The sequence below is a fragment of the Euprymna scolopes genome, chromosome 5 (genome assembly GCF_053919585.1).
Source record: "Euprymna scolopes isolate OS-2025 chromosome 5, ASM5391958v1, whole genome shotgun sequence".
Classification (NCBI taxonomy): Eukaryota; Metazoa; Mollusca; class Cephalopoda; order Sepiida; family Sepiolidae; genus Euprymna; species Euprymna scolopes.
Window position 1 is genome coordinate 7038752 of NC_136486.1, and position 12552 is coordinate 7051303.

The window sequence follows — 12552 nt, forward strand, 5'->3', positions numbered from 1 at the left end:
GAACATCATCTTGAACATATAATGCTGAAGCTATTCGTGATATCTTCGTACTGTTTTGTTGGCTTATTCTCTCTCCTTATTTTTCTACATTTTTTATCGCAGTTTTACCTGTGATCTAATGTTTTATCGCAGTTTTACCTGTGATCTAATGTGCCCTTGGAGCCTGTTTTACCTCTCCAATCTATGAAATGTCCACGAGAACCTGAAATATATTTTATTCATATTAAAAATACTATTTGACAGAATGAATTAATAATAACTTTACATGTGAAATATAATGGATTAATGGCTTTCAATATATATTTAAACTGTATAAATTGATTTATTTCAACATTTTGTACAATTTAGATTTGATGTTTGTTCTCTTCACAGTAAATTAAAAACACAAGCGACTTACTTTCTGTTTTAGAGGGCAAGTGCAGATAATGTTCTTAGTCTGGCAATTTTCTTTGATGCATTTTACATTAGTATTGTTCTAGTTTAAAATGGGTATATATATATATATATATATATAGTAAGATATAAAAATATATATGGCAATTAAGCTACACAGAATATTCCGCGTTTCATCCACGCTAAGATTCGTCAGGCTTATCCTAGCGTGGATGAAACGCGAAATATTCTGTGTAATTTATCGATTTCTACCAAAGTTTTCACTGTCAATATTTTCTTTATTTTCTAATCGCAGTTCATTTTTATTTTAGTTGTTTGTTCGTTCCATGATACCCTTCACCATCCTGCCTTGATAAATCCGCTTCACTATTCCGACACCTCGCCGTTATCACTCACTTCTTTGATAATCAGCGTTTAGAATCTTATCTTTCTCTTTTTTTTATTTCTTGACTGGTAATTGCCAATATGACAACGTTAGACTTCAGCGACTAATACATTCACGTTTATTTTTTAGTTTATGTTTACTTCCTGTTTGCGTTGATGGTCAAATATTTCCACTAGAGAACATACAATCTAATCTATCTATTGAATGAACGATTATAGTCAAAATAATGAATATGGAAAAAATTGTTAAAGAAATCCGATGCTAATAATTGATATGAGCATCACGAGACTTAGAAAATATGAGAAAATACAGCTTTTATGTTCTGATGTGAACCAATACATCTGCGCCCCGCACAATTATCATTGGTCATTTAAAAGTTCGTTTATAACAGCCACTGAACAAATAATTCACTATTTCCCCTCCAAATTACGTGTAGAGTAATACAAAATATAAAACCTAAGTACATCGAGTCAATTACTCTTTATGGTTCTCGTAAGATCGATATTCACTCTATCCCTCCAAACATGCCATCACAATCCATTCCTTATCTCTATAAATATATTATCATACGGTTTTATGAGATTTTATCTAAGATGTAAGCTGGTGAATCTCTATTTTATTTTGTAGCTCTTGATAATATAAAACTTTTATTTTTAGTACATCGTCTACTAATAAATGTGATGTTAAACCCAGTCTCTTTGTTCTTATACGCCATTCCTCATTCGGTTGCGTCATGTCAAGTACATACCATTTAATTAGTAAAAAACATTTTGTTGTTTTAACCATTATAAAACACAGATAATCGATAATCACATTTTGTTTTAATTATTGTTCATTATATTAGTGTCTGATATTCTTATTTGATATTTATTATTTTACTAATACTATTCAGTTTTATACGAGATGATAAAGAATTTATTAAACGCAATTGCACCCGCTTATATCATTCAGCGGTTTATAATAACTTATGCATGACTCGATATCGTTTTTACCATAGTTTATTACATGTATATTTGTAAACACATGCATCCACACGGACGCACACATACACACATGCATATATATATATATATATATATATATATATATATATATATATATATATATATATAAGTGTGTGGGATTCTTCTACCGCTCCAGAAGATATCTCACTACTGATGCAATTCTCTATCTATATAAACGCCAAGTACGTCCAAGGATGGAATACTGCTGCCATATCTTGGCAGGAGCTGCTAAAAACAGCCTATCCTGTCTTGACAGAGTACAGAATAGACTTGCATGTCAGTAAGAATGTGTTTTTTTTTTTGCCTGAGGGAAGATGACCGATAACCTGAATTCATAAATACAGGGCATACTGATAAAATTTTACAGGGTGTTGGCGAGCAATTATCATTAACACAACGCTTGCACAGCTTTGTAAGTATGAGAGCTAGTTCTCCGCGAAGTTTTTATTAGCACTATAATAGGAATGTCGACAGGCCTCCGTATTATCGTGCTAATACAAAATCGTTTTACTGGAATCAAATTTAAATACTTTTCTAGTGCTAATACTGATTGCTTTACTGGAATCAAGGTTTTAATACTAATTGCCTTACTGTAATCGAGGTTTTTGGCTAGATTTGTATGCCGCATAGCGTGTTTTCTGCTTCAGGAGGAAATACAGGGGTTAGAGATGTTGGCCACATAGGGAAGAATTAGCTGCAAAGTTCTTGGCAAAGAGTTTAGCTTTTTCAGATGCTGACGAGATTACCTCAGGTCAATTGATGAGTCTGGGATAGAGCGCACGCTTCTGTTCAGGACCCTGTTTGCTATTTGCCAAAACTGGTGGGATCCAAGCCGCTGCTCACCTACTTTGGACTTGACGGACTGAGCATACAACTCTCTCGCTTTCTTCATTATTCTTTTACAGTCGTTACTGGCGGCCCTTAAATCAGCTTTAGTTTCAGTACATCTGTTACGTTGGAAGCAATGTAAAAAGATATTTCTGCTCCAATGGCAGTAGCACATTCTGTAGAGAAATACGGCTGGCAGTTACGTTTTTGGTGGAATTTTCCCGACTGTATATAATGGTCTATACCTGCAAGCACTCATTCAGTCAGATCTGATACTATAAAAGACACATACTTTTTAAATATGGAACGAAAAATATTAGCCGAAGGATGAGCGGCAGGGTGTGGTCAATTTTCTTAGATATGCTATTAAAGATAGTAACTCTGCTGTTATAGGAAGATATGGGGCAAATATAAATGTAGCTAATCGGAAGCACACATAGGGAGAATTAAGGTTTTCTCTGGAGATATTTTATGTAAGCACATATTCCATGCACATGACGATCTTAAGGATTAGATTTGGATTTTGAGTTAGAGTATCATTTAATTGCAAATCTTTCTAGGGAAATATTAGGGTCAATGCCAGTTTTGCTTAAGTATGATAAGTCTGCTTTGGTCTCCTGTACTTGGGTTTCAAACCCTTTAAAGTTGGAACGTAGACCCCTGATGTTGGTGAAGGAGAAATGGCATTGGGGGTGTACATTGGAAGTTGAAGATCTGGGTTTTATCGTGTATTTTTTTCTGAAATTTTCAATGATGGAGTTCTGGGATTTGTAGGATAGGTCGAAAGATTTGCTTACTCCAGGGCAGAGAGGGAAAGTAAGAGAGAAAAAGAAGCGAAGAAATACATTTTTGTAACAAATAAGGTAAAGCCGTAACAATTACTCACTAAGATGGAACCGAGAATTCCAACCAAAAGCTACTGCATGGTCCAGAATCTATTCACCAAATGGCAATACATCAGCCTTAGTACTTTGTACCTGCTGATAAGACAGTCGCCTAAATGGTCAATTCAAGGTTCGGGCAGATAAGGTCAGTCCAGTAAAAACATGTACCTCCAACGCCCGTATTAGTCACATAGTTAGAAAAATCGACATAGAAACAGAAAATATCCGACATCTTTGGCGACTGTTCACGGAAAATGCTGCAAACCCTGAATACAGTTTTTAACTCTTTTTCAAAGTGTTTGTTAACATGTTTTATTAACTGTTTGCTCGTATTTTAGCTCTATTTCCTATTTGGTTTTATCGAGCTTTTACGTTTGGCTGAGATAAGTTTATAAATATTAATTCTTTAATATTTATAATATACTTTAGTTTTAACATCTTGGATCATTTTGGTAAATTTAATTGTAATTTTTATTATATATATATATATATATATATATATCATTTTGGTAAATTTAATTGTAATTTTTATTATATATATATATATATATATATATATATATATATATATATATAATAAAAATTACAATTAAATTTACCAAAATGATCCAAGATGTTAAAACTAAAGTATATTATAAATATTAAAGAATTAATATTTATAAACTTATCTCAGCCAAACGTAAAAGCTATATATATATATATATATATATATATATATATATATATATATATATATATATATGAACAAATGATCTTACTTGGTTAAAAAAGGGTGAGGTAAGGGGAATAGGAGGTAAAAGAAAAAATGATGAAAACATTTCACATGAATGGATAGTCCGGTGAAGGGTAACAAATCCAAGAATGGTAAAATCCAAACACGGTCGAATTAAAAATTTACAATCGACAGGTAAGTTCCAAAGGAATCGCGTCAGTAAGGTCTGTGGCTTACTTTTGGTTTCATTAAATACTTTTACATGCAAAATCCGCTCCCACATTTTGCTGATTCCTGCCCTCTGATGAGAAGGAGAGTATTTCTTCGAAACTCCGCGGATTAAGGACTATCCACTTTTCTTGTGCTTCCTTTTTAAAATTAAATATGTTTTTAACTCTTTTTCAAGATGTTTTTAACAAGTTTTATTAATCATTTGTTCATATTATAAGCTCTATTTCCTTTTCGGTTTTATTGAGCTTTTACATCTGGTTGAGATTACTTTACTTGTAAATATTAACTCTTTAATATTTATAATATATTTTAAGTTTACCATTTTGATTACCTTTGTAAACTTATTGTAATTTTATTTATATATATATATATATATATATATATATGAATATATATGTGTGTGTGTGTGTGTTAATACTTTTAACTCGTTAAAAAACAGGAAAAAATATAACCTAAACTTTCAGACTAAGTACTTTATATCAAATTAATCGTGGAATATGGTTACATTTTCGTCCATTTTTTGCATTAAGTACTAATCGCTATTAACTCCTTTTAATTTCTAATTGTGATTTGACAGATACACTAAACTTGCTTCGCTGCTGTCGTCATAATAAAAGTCGATATAAAAATTTAGCCAGATCGGCTCCGTAATTTCCGAGAAAATGTGATACTGAGGTGATTAACCCTTATAATTCATAATTAATTCTCAACAGTGCATCTAACGAATACCATAATACTTATTCGTTTCTGTCGTCAACAGGTACATAACATTTTTTAGATTAATTGAAAGTTTAGTTTCTGAGTAAAATCTTAACGGGCAGACAAAGAGAAATGTAATATCGATTTGATACTATCTTTTTAAATATTAACCCGTAATATATCATTCAAACATGCCAGTGTTTGACTTTATGGCAGTTTTCGTCATTTAGAACTGATTTAAAGCCTCATCGCTCACACATTTTTCGAACAAATTTTAAAAAATGTTTACCTTTTTTAGATAAATTTCTCGGTTATATTGTGAAAAAAAAATTCAATGTTCGTTCAGTAAAACAAAAGTTATAATGAATTTATAGGTGTTTGAAATCGTAAACAAGTAAGGAAATGAGGAAATGCTGTTGCCAACACTTCACCGCTCTCGTGAAAAGAGAAGTAAAAAGTGAAGCAGGCTAAGGCATCAAAGGGAGATAATTGGGATTTTTTTGAAAACAGAGGAGTGCCGTGCATTGTTATTACATATGTGTGTGTTATGTTTATGGAGGCAAAAAAATGGACAGAAATTAAGCAAAGAACAAGCGAATTTACTAGAGGCCTGGAGAAAATCGTGGATTACAATAGAAAAATGCGAGCATAACAAGTATATGGGTAAGCTTAAACATGGAAAAGTAAAGGACTAGTTGTAAAAACTGGAAAAGAAAAGGACCAGACATTCTAGTAAAAATATAATAAATTTATAACTTAACCTATTAACAATTGCTTTTTAATTGTATTTATAACATTATATAATCAATTTTTAATGCTGCAATATTTTAAGTAATAAATTTATATTCTTTACTAGAATATCTTGTCCTTTTCTTTTCCAGTTTTCACAAGTAGTCATTTACTTTTCCATGTTTAAGATTAACCATATTACTTTTCATGCTCGCTTTCATATATTACAATATATATATATATATATATATATATATATATATATATATATATATATATAAAATGTAAAGTTGGTTCGTTCTAAAGAAATAAAACCATGTTTATACGTTACCAATTTATTTGAAATTTTCAGACAACCCATTTTTAGAGTCGAGATATGTGTTTATGTTATTAAAATAAATTTACCTAATTAAAATTAAAATATTAAATAAAATAAATATATTTATTTATCGTTTCTGCGAATCTGTTCTGTTGATAAAACTGAACTTCCGGTTCGATTCATTTCACAGCCACGAATTGACGAAAGGTTTAATTTTCTGTTAACTCGATAAGTAAAGAAAAACAAAAAAAACATATTTCATTTGTTTATCTTCCAATTTTTTTAATTTACACATCTTTTCTTTATTATATAAGGCAAAAAAAAAGTTTGTTGCTTGCTTTTGCGTTTTTTTTATATATAAGATTACTCATGCAGAGAGTGATCCGTGCTGAAATAATGTTATTATTTAAAAAGTCATTCTTAACATGGGGAGGTAAGGATGTTTTGTACCTATTCTGTACTTTAACCTTACAATTGAATAAATAAAAAAAAACATATCGTAAAACGTTATTTAAACGTGGAAATATGATTTAAAAAATAGCGCGGCTCTCTGCATTAACACCATTTTTATTTATTGTTGTTGTTTCACGAATGTTTGGCCAACTATTCCTCTGGCCTTCATGAAAAGAAGTCCTTTTATAAATGTTCAGTAACTTTTTCCTTTTATTATTCTTAAAGAGTAAAACTTTTCTTATTCATGAAAGGAGTTAAGCCTACGTAAATAAATAAATGTTTGTACACGTGACAAATTTTCAATAAATGGTTCAGTTACTTTTTTAAAAAAATGTTTGTAAAAGTGCGAAAGGCGACGTTGTTGTACAAACATTACTCCCATGCTTAATTTCTATACTTATAGGTTTTTGGAATTTTTTTTCACTGGAGTATTATTGATTGGACACTAATTAAACAGATTATTAAAAGAAAATGTAAAAAAGAAATCATTATTTCGACATTTGAAAGTGGTGCTCACTTTTTAGTTACAACGTTCTGATAAATCAGTCACCCATTTTATAAGCAATAAAAACGCGGTATATCAAAACCATAGAAAGTAAAAATAATGAGTCTCTACCGCATTTGTAAGTCAGAAATATATTTGTTTCTCAAAGAAAAAAAAATAGAGAGAACAGGACTTTTTTTTTATTGTTTTCATGAAAATAAAGTTTCGAGATTTTTAATTATTTTTTTTTTACTTATTTAGTCAGTTTGTGGTTTTTTTTTTTAAAATTGTTTTTGTGAAAGGTGAGTTTTTTTTTCAAAACTTTTGTTTTGTTTCTTTTTAATTTTTTAAAAGTATTATAAATTTCACTAACATGCTGGAGAAATGTGTAATAATTTGGTATTTTTTTAGATTAGGTCCACCTCCACAATTTTCCTTTCACTGGCGACATTTATAGGTTTCCGAGTATGCTGAACACGCAAATTGCATTGAAATTTTACGTGCACACGCGCCATAAACAAATACACGCACGTAAAAAAGATGGCCGCCAAAGATTACAATGCATAATACAACTTTTTATATCTTGATAACTACTTATTTCTGCAAAATTTCGATGCGATTTTCGTATTCAGCATAGTCGAAAACCATTTCAAGTCGTCATGTAAAAGAAAATTGAGGAGGTGGACCTAATCTAAAAATTTACCAATAATTTTTAATCCCGTACGCCTCCCGATACATTGCTTCGTCAACATGCGACCATTTTATATCTCCCGAAGACACTTCCGTATTTAGAAAAATAAATAAATAAATAAATAAATGAATAAAAAGTGACCGATTTACCAGAACGTGGTAACTAAAAAGTGAGTATCCCTTTCAAATGTTGAAATGATTTTTTTTTTTTTCAATTTTTTTTCATAATCTGGTTAGTGTTCAATCAATAATAATCCAGTGAAAAAATTTCAAAAAACCTATCAGTATAGAAACTCTACCACGTAAGTAAATAAATAAAAAATGTTACGTGCGCATGCGTTAGCCTTGACTAGGGGGGTACTAAGGGAACGACCATTAAATAATTCTGCGGGTCGCCATGGAACTCAACGCCCAAGGAGTATCAAAATAGTTTTCATGATCTGAAGAATTTTTTTTTGAAAAGTGGGTGATCACTTTTCCATCTAAATTTAACTTAAAATGAGCACCCACTTTCTGGCCACCTGAGGAAGGGGCATTTATTTTCGTGTTTATTGGCTTAAAGGTTTTTTGGACAAGGCAGTTTGGTACGCGAATGCATATTTAGCAGTTTTCGTTTATGCTCACGCATAGCATAAACAAAGGCTACGTCTGTGAAATGGAAAATAGTCCCAGAGTTCAGGGGTTAATACCATGCAAAAGACATCAAACAAAAAGACTTTTTAGCCAAGAAACACACAGAAAGAAAAAAAAATAGCATCCATTTTTTTTCTATCGAATTCATTTGCTGTTTTTATTGAAAACTATTTCCCCCCGGATTTTTTATATAATTTTCCATTAAGGGCTGTGCGTCTCACGTTCGTAAATAACAAAAATTTTTTTGTAGATTTTGGTGTGCTAAAAACGAATCTGCAAACCGTTTCCGTCACAAAAAAATAGTTTTTATGATATGAAGAAATTACTTTTTCGAAAAAGTGGCGATCACTTTTCCATGTAAATTTAACTTAAAATGAGCACCCACTTTCTAGCCACCTGAGAGAGGGGATTTTTTCCCATGTTTATTGTTTTTCCTTTTGTTTATGCTTACGCATAGCGTAAACGAAGGCTACGGCTGTTAAATGGAAAATAGTCCCAGAGTTCAGGGGTTATTACCATGCAAAAGAAATCAAACAAAAAACATTTTAGCCAAGAAACAGAAAAATGCCCCTCTCTAAGGTGGCCAGAAAGTGGGTGCTCATTCTAAGTTAAATTTACATTGAAAAGTGATCACCCACTTTTCGAAAAAGTAATTTCATGAATGTCATGAAAACTTTTTTTTTTTGCTACGTAAACGATTTGCAGATTCGTTTTTAGCACACCGAAATCTACAATAAAATATTTCGTTATATATGAACGTGAAACGGGCCTTAAAGTAAAATAATACCGGATTTTTTTTGAGCAGATTTGCCGTTTAGTTGTACAAATATCCTCAAACCAGGTAATCACTAAAAGGGATTTTTAAAAGTCGTCACCTGTATCGAGCAAAAGTTTAAAACCACCGATTATATGCCAGCCTACATCATGGTAACATATATTGAGTGAGTTCCTAACATTATTTTTAGTTTAAACTCATTTTCCCAAAATTTCCCCAAACTTAACATGTTCGATACGGTCTGCCGCCATTTGTATTTTTCAGATATACCGATAAACATTGAATGTTTTTGAACCGATTATACATTACATAAAAACACTAAAATCTTATCCAGTTAGGTAGAACACTTACTTTTCTTGCCTTTGATAACATTTATTTGTTATATATTTATTTTTTGACAACTTCTTTGTATCTGTGTTTAGTAATATAAACCCTTTTCATTTAATGTAACGTTTAGTCGGCTCGAAAAACAGTGTTTATTGGTGTATTTGAAAGCTACAAATGGTGGTGGACACTGTTGATTACTTTAAGTTAGAGAAAGTGAGTTAAAACTAAAAAAAACTATACAAAATACTGTCAGAAACCTATCCATTATGCCAGCCTATGTCATGGTAACATATGTTCGGTGAGTTTCAGACACTGTTTTGTATAGTTTTTAGTTTTCAACTTACTTTCCCAAACTTAACGTATTCAACAGAATTCGCGACCATTTCTGTTTTTTGAGCCAATTAAACATTTTACATTACATAAAACACTAAACAATTATCCAATTAGGTAGAAACGTAAATTACCTTACCTTTGCTTTCATTTATTTGTTTTTGGACGACTTTTTCGAATCTGTGTATAGTAACCCCCTCCCCCCACCATCAACCAAATATTAATTACTAAATCACATTTTTTAAAACAACAAAAAAAAAGCATTTAGCGTTTCAACATTTTTGCTACGTTCGGCTTCATCCACTGATTGTTGGTCAAGTCCAAAACATGAATGATTGACAGAAACTCTCGAGGATCCAGATCAAATTCTGCAAGAGCACCATTTTTTTCAGTTTCGCCTTCTTTTTCACTTTTTGCAGTGGATTGCTGTACTAATATAAGAAACATGCATTTTCTCTTTTATTAAATTTTTCCATTACACCAAATTGAGCCACTGCAAAGCGTGGCAGGGTACAGCTAGTATATATATATATATATATATATATATATATATATATATATATATATATATATATATATATATATAAGAATAACGCAACCAGAGTGAGATAAACGTGTGACACTGTGGTGGTTGCGAAAGACTTTTTAGCTGGTGTCGAGGCGGCAGGATATTGTTAATCTAATGGCAAACGAAGTAAACAGTTAGAAAAAGCAAAAAACAGGTATTGTTTAAAAAGTAAGAGCAATAAATTCCTTGTGCTAAACCAGAAAAAAGCCGAGGGCGAGTCATTTATTTTGTCGACAGGCGGGATTTATTTATTAAAACAAATTAATTAACACAAATAACAACAACTAATGACGATTTATCAATTTTGATTATTTTACCTCTTCATTGAAGGTCATTAATATTTGTAAAGTGTGCACTTCTGTTTTTGTCGATTACCATTAACGAGACATAAAACAAATTGATGAATTTATAGCGACGCAATTATTCAAACATTGTAAATATTTAATGACGAAAAAAACAACCTATAAATTCAGCCATTTCTAAAGTATGCGGAACATAATAATCATAGTTTTATTGGTTATTTTATTATTTTCGGCAATATGAATGCACATATATTAAAACTTGAATGTTTTCGATTTATTGCAGTAAAAAGGAATAACATCATATAAAAATGCAATTAGTGAAATGGCAGTAAGATTTAGAAAAATATATATCGATAATGGATAACTTAATATTGGTTTATTAAAAATAAATTAAATTTCTTTTATATAAAAAGTGAATTGAGCATTTTTTCATAAAACAAACAATCGCATAATTCAAAAATACTCGTAGGGAGATCTGATATTGTCCGGGATTGTATGAGGATCAAGAAATGGCCTTACCTCTCATACTTTTATTGTCATTTAAATCGGAGAAATCGCCCAGGTTTATCAAATCTATCGATTGCTTGCTATAGTTAGGGACCACTTACCTGGAGGACGCATTACATGACTCCCCATAGTGATTTAGTCCTCAATACATGCTAGTCTACATTGACGGTAGAGAATATATAGTTGATTTTATAAACTTATCTGTAAGTAATCGCTCCATATAAAGTTTTAAATGCAAAAATCAAGTATTTTGCTAGTAAAAAAAAAACATCCATTTTGAACGCGCTCTTGCCTTATAAATTAACCAAGTGTTGATTTTAGGAAATTATTTTAACGAGGGGCGTGCAATTAGTAATGCTCCTGACTCATTCCAGTAATCTGATCTAGCTGAAATTTTGCATGTGCTATGATTTATATCTCTACGGGTTATGTGGCAAATTACAACTCTGAACTAATTGTTGTTTCTGAGTCAGGTGTGAAATGGAGCCTGTTGAATGTTGAGCAGTGATCCGGTTTTTGTATTTGAAAGAACGCACACCACAAGAAACTTTTGATGAAATGAAAGAAACTTATGCTGATAATGACCTATTATATGATCTTGTAAAACGCTGGCATCGTGAATTCAAACATGACTGGAAATCTGTGGAAACAGCTCCCAGACCTGGTCGCTCCCCCCTTCTGCCATTGATGAGGCATCTGATCGTCAAGTTGAGGCTCCCATTTTGAAAGATTGGCGCATTACTATTCGGCAAATAGCCCACGATATCAATATTAGTATAGCGTCCGTGGAAACTATCATTCATGACCATTTGCATATGCATAAGATGTCTGCCAGATGGATTCCTAGGTTACTCACACCATTCCAGAAGCGAGAACGCGTCGAGTTGTAGAGGATGAATTTGGAGATGTACCAAGAAGATGAGTCAAAGTTTTTCAAAAGACTGATTACACAGGATGAAACCTATGTCCATCACTATGATTCAGAGACCAAAGCCCAGTCAATGCAGTGGAAGCACTTAGACTCACCACCTCCAAAGAAGACAAGGATGCAGTCCCCCGCTCGCAAGGTCATGCTTACAGTCTTCTGGGATCAGGACGGAGTAGTGATGACAGATTTCCTGGTAAAGAGTACCACAATTACAGGAACTATTATGCTTCACTTTTGAGGAAATTAAGGGAAGCTATCAAAATCAAGAGGCGGGAAAAGATTAGCAAAGATACCCACCTCCTGCAGGACAACGCTCCCACCCACAACTCGCATGTCGCCAGATCGGAAGCACGGGCGTGTGGTTATGAAAT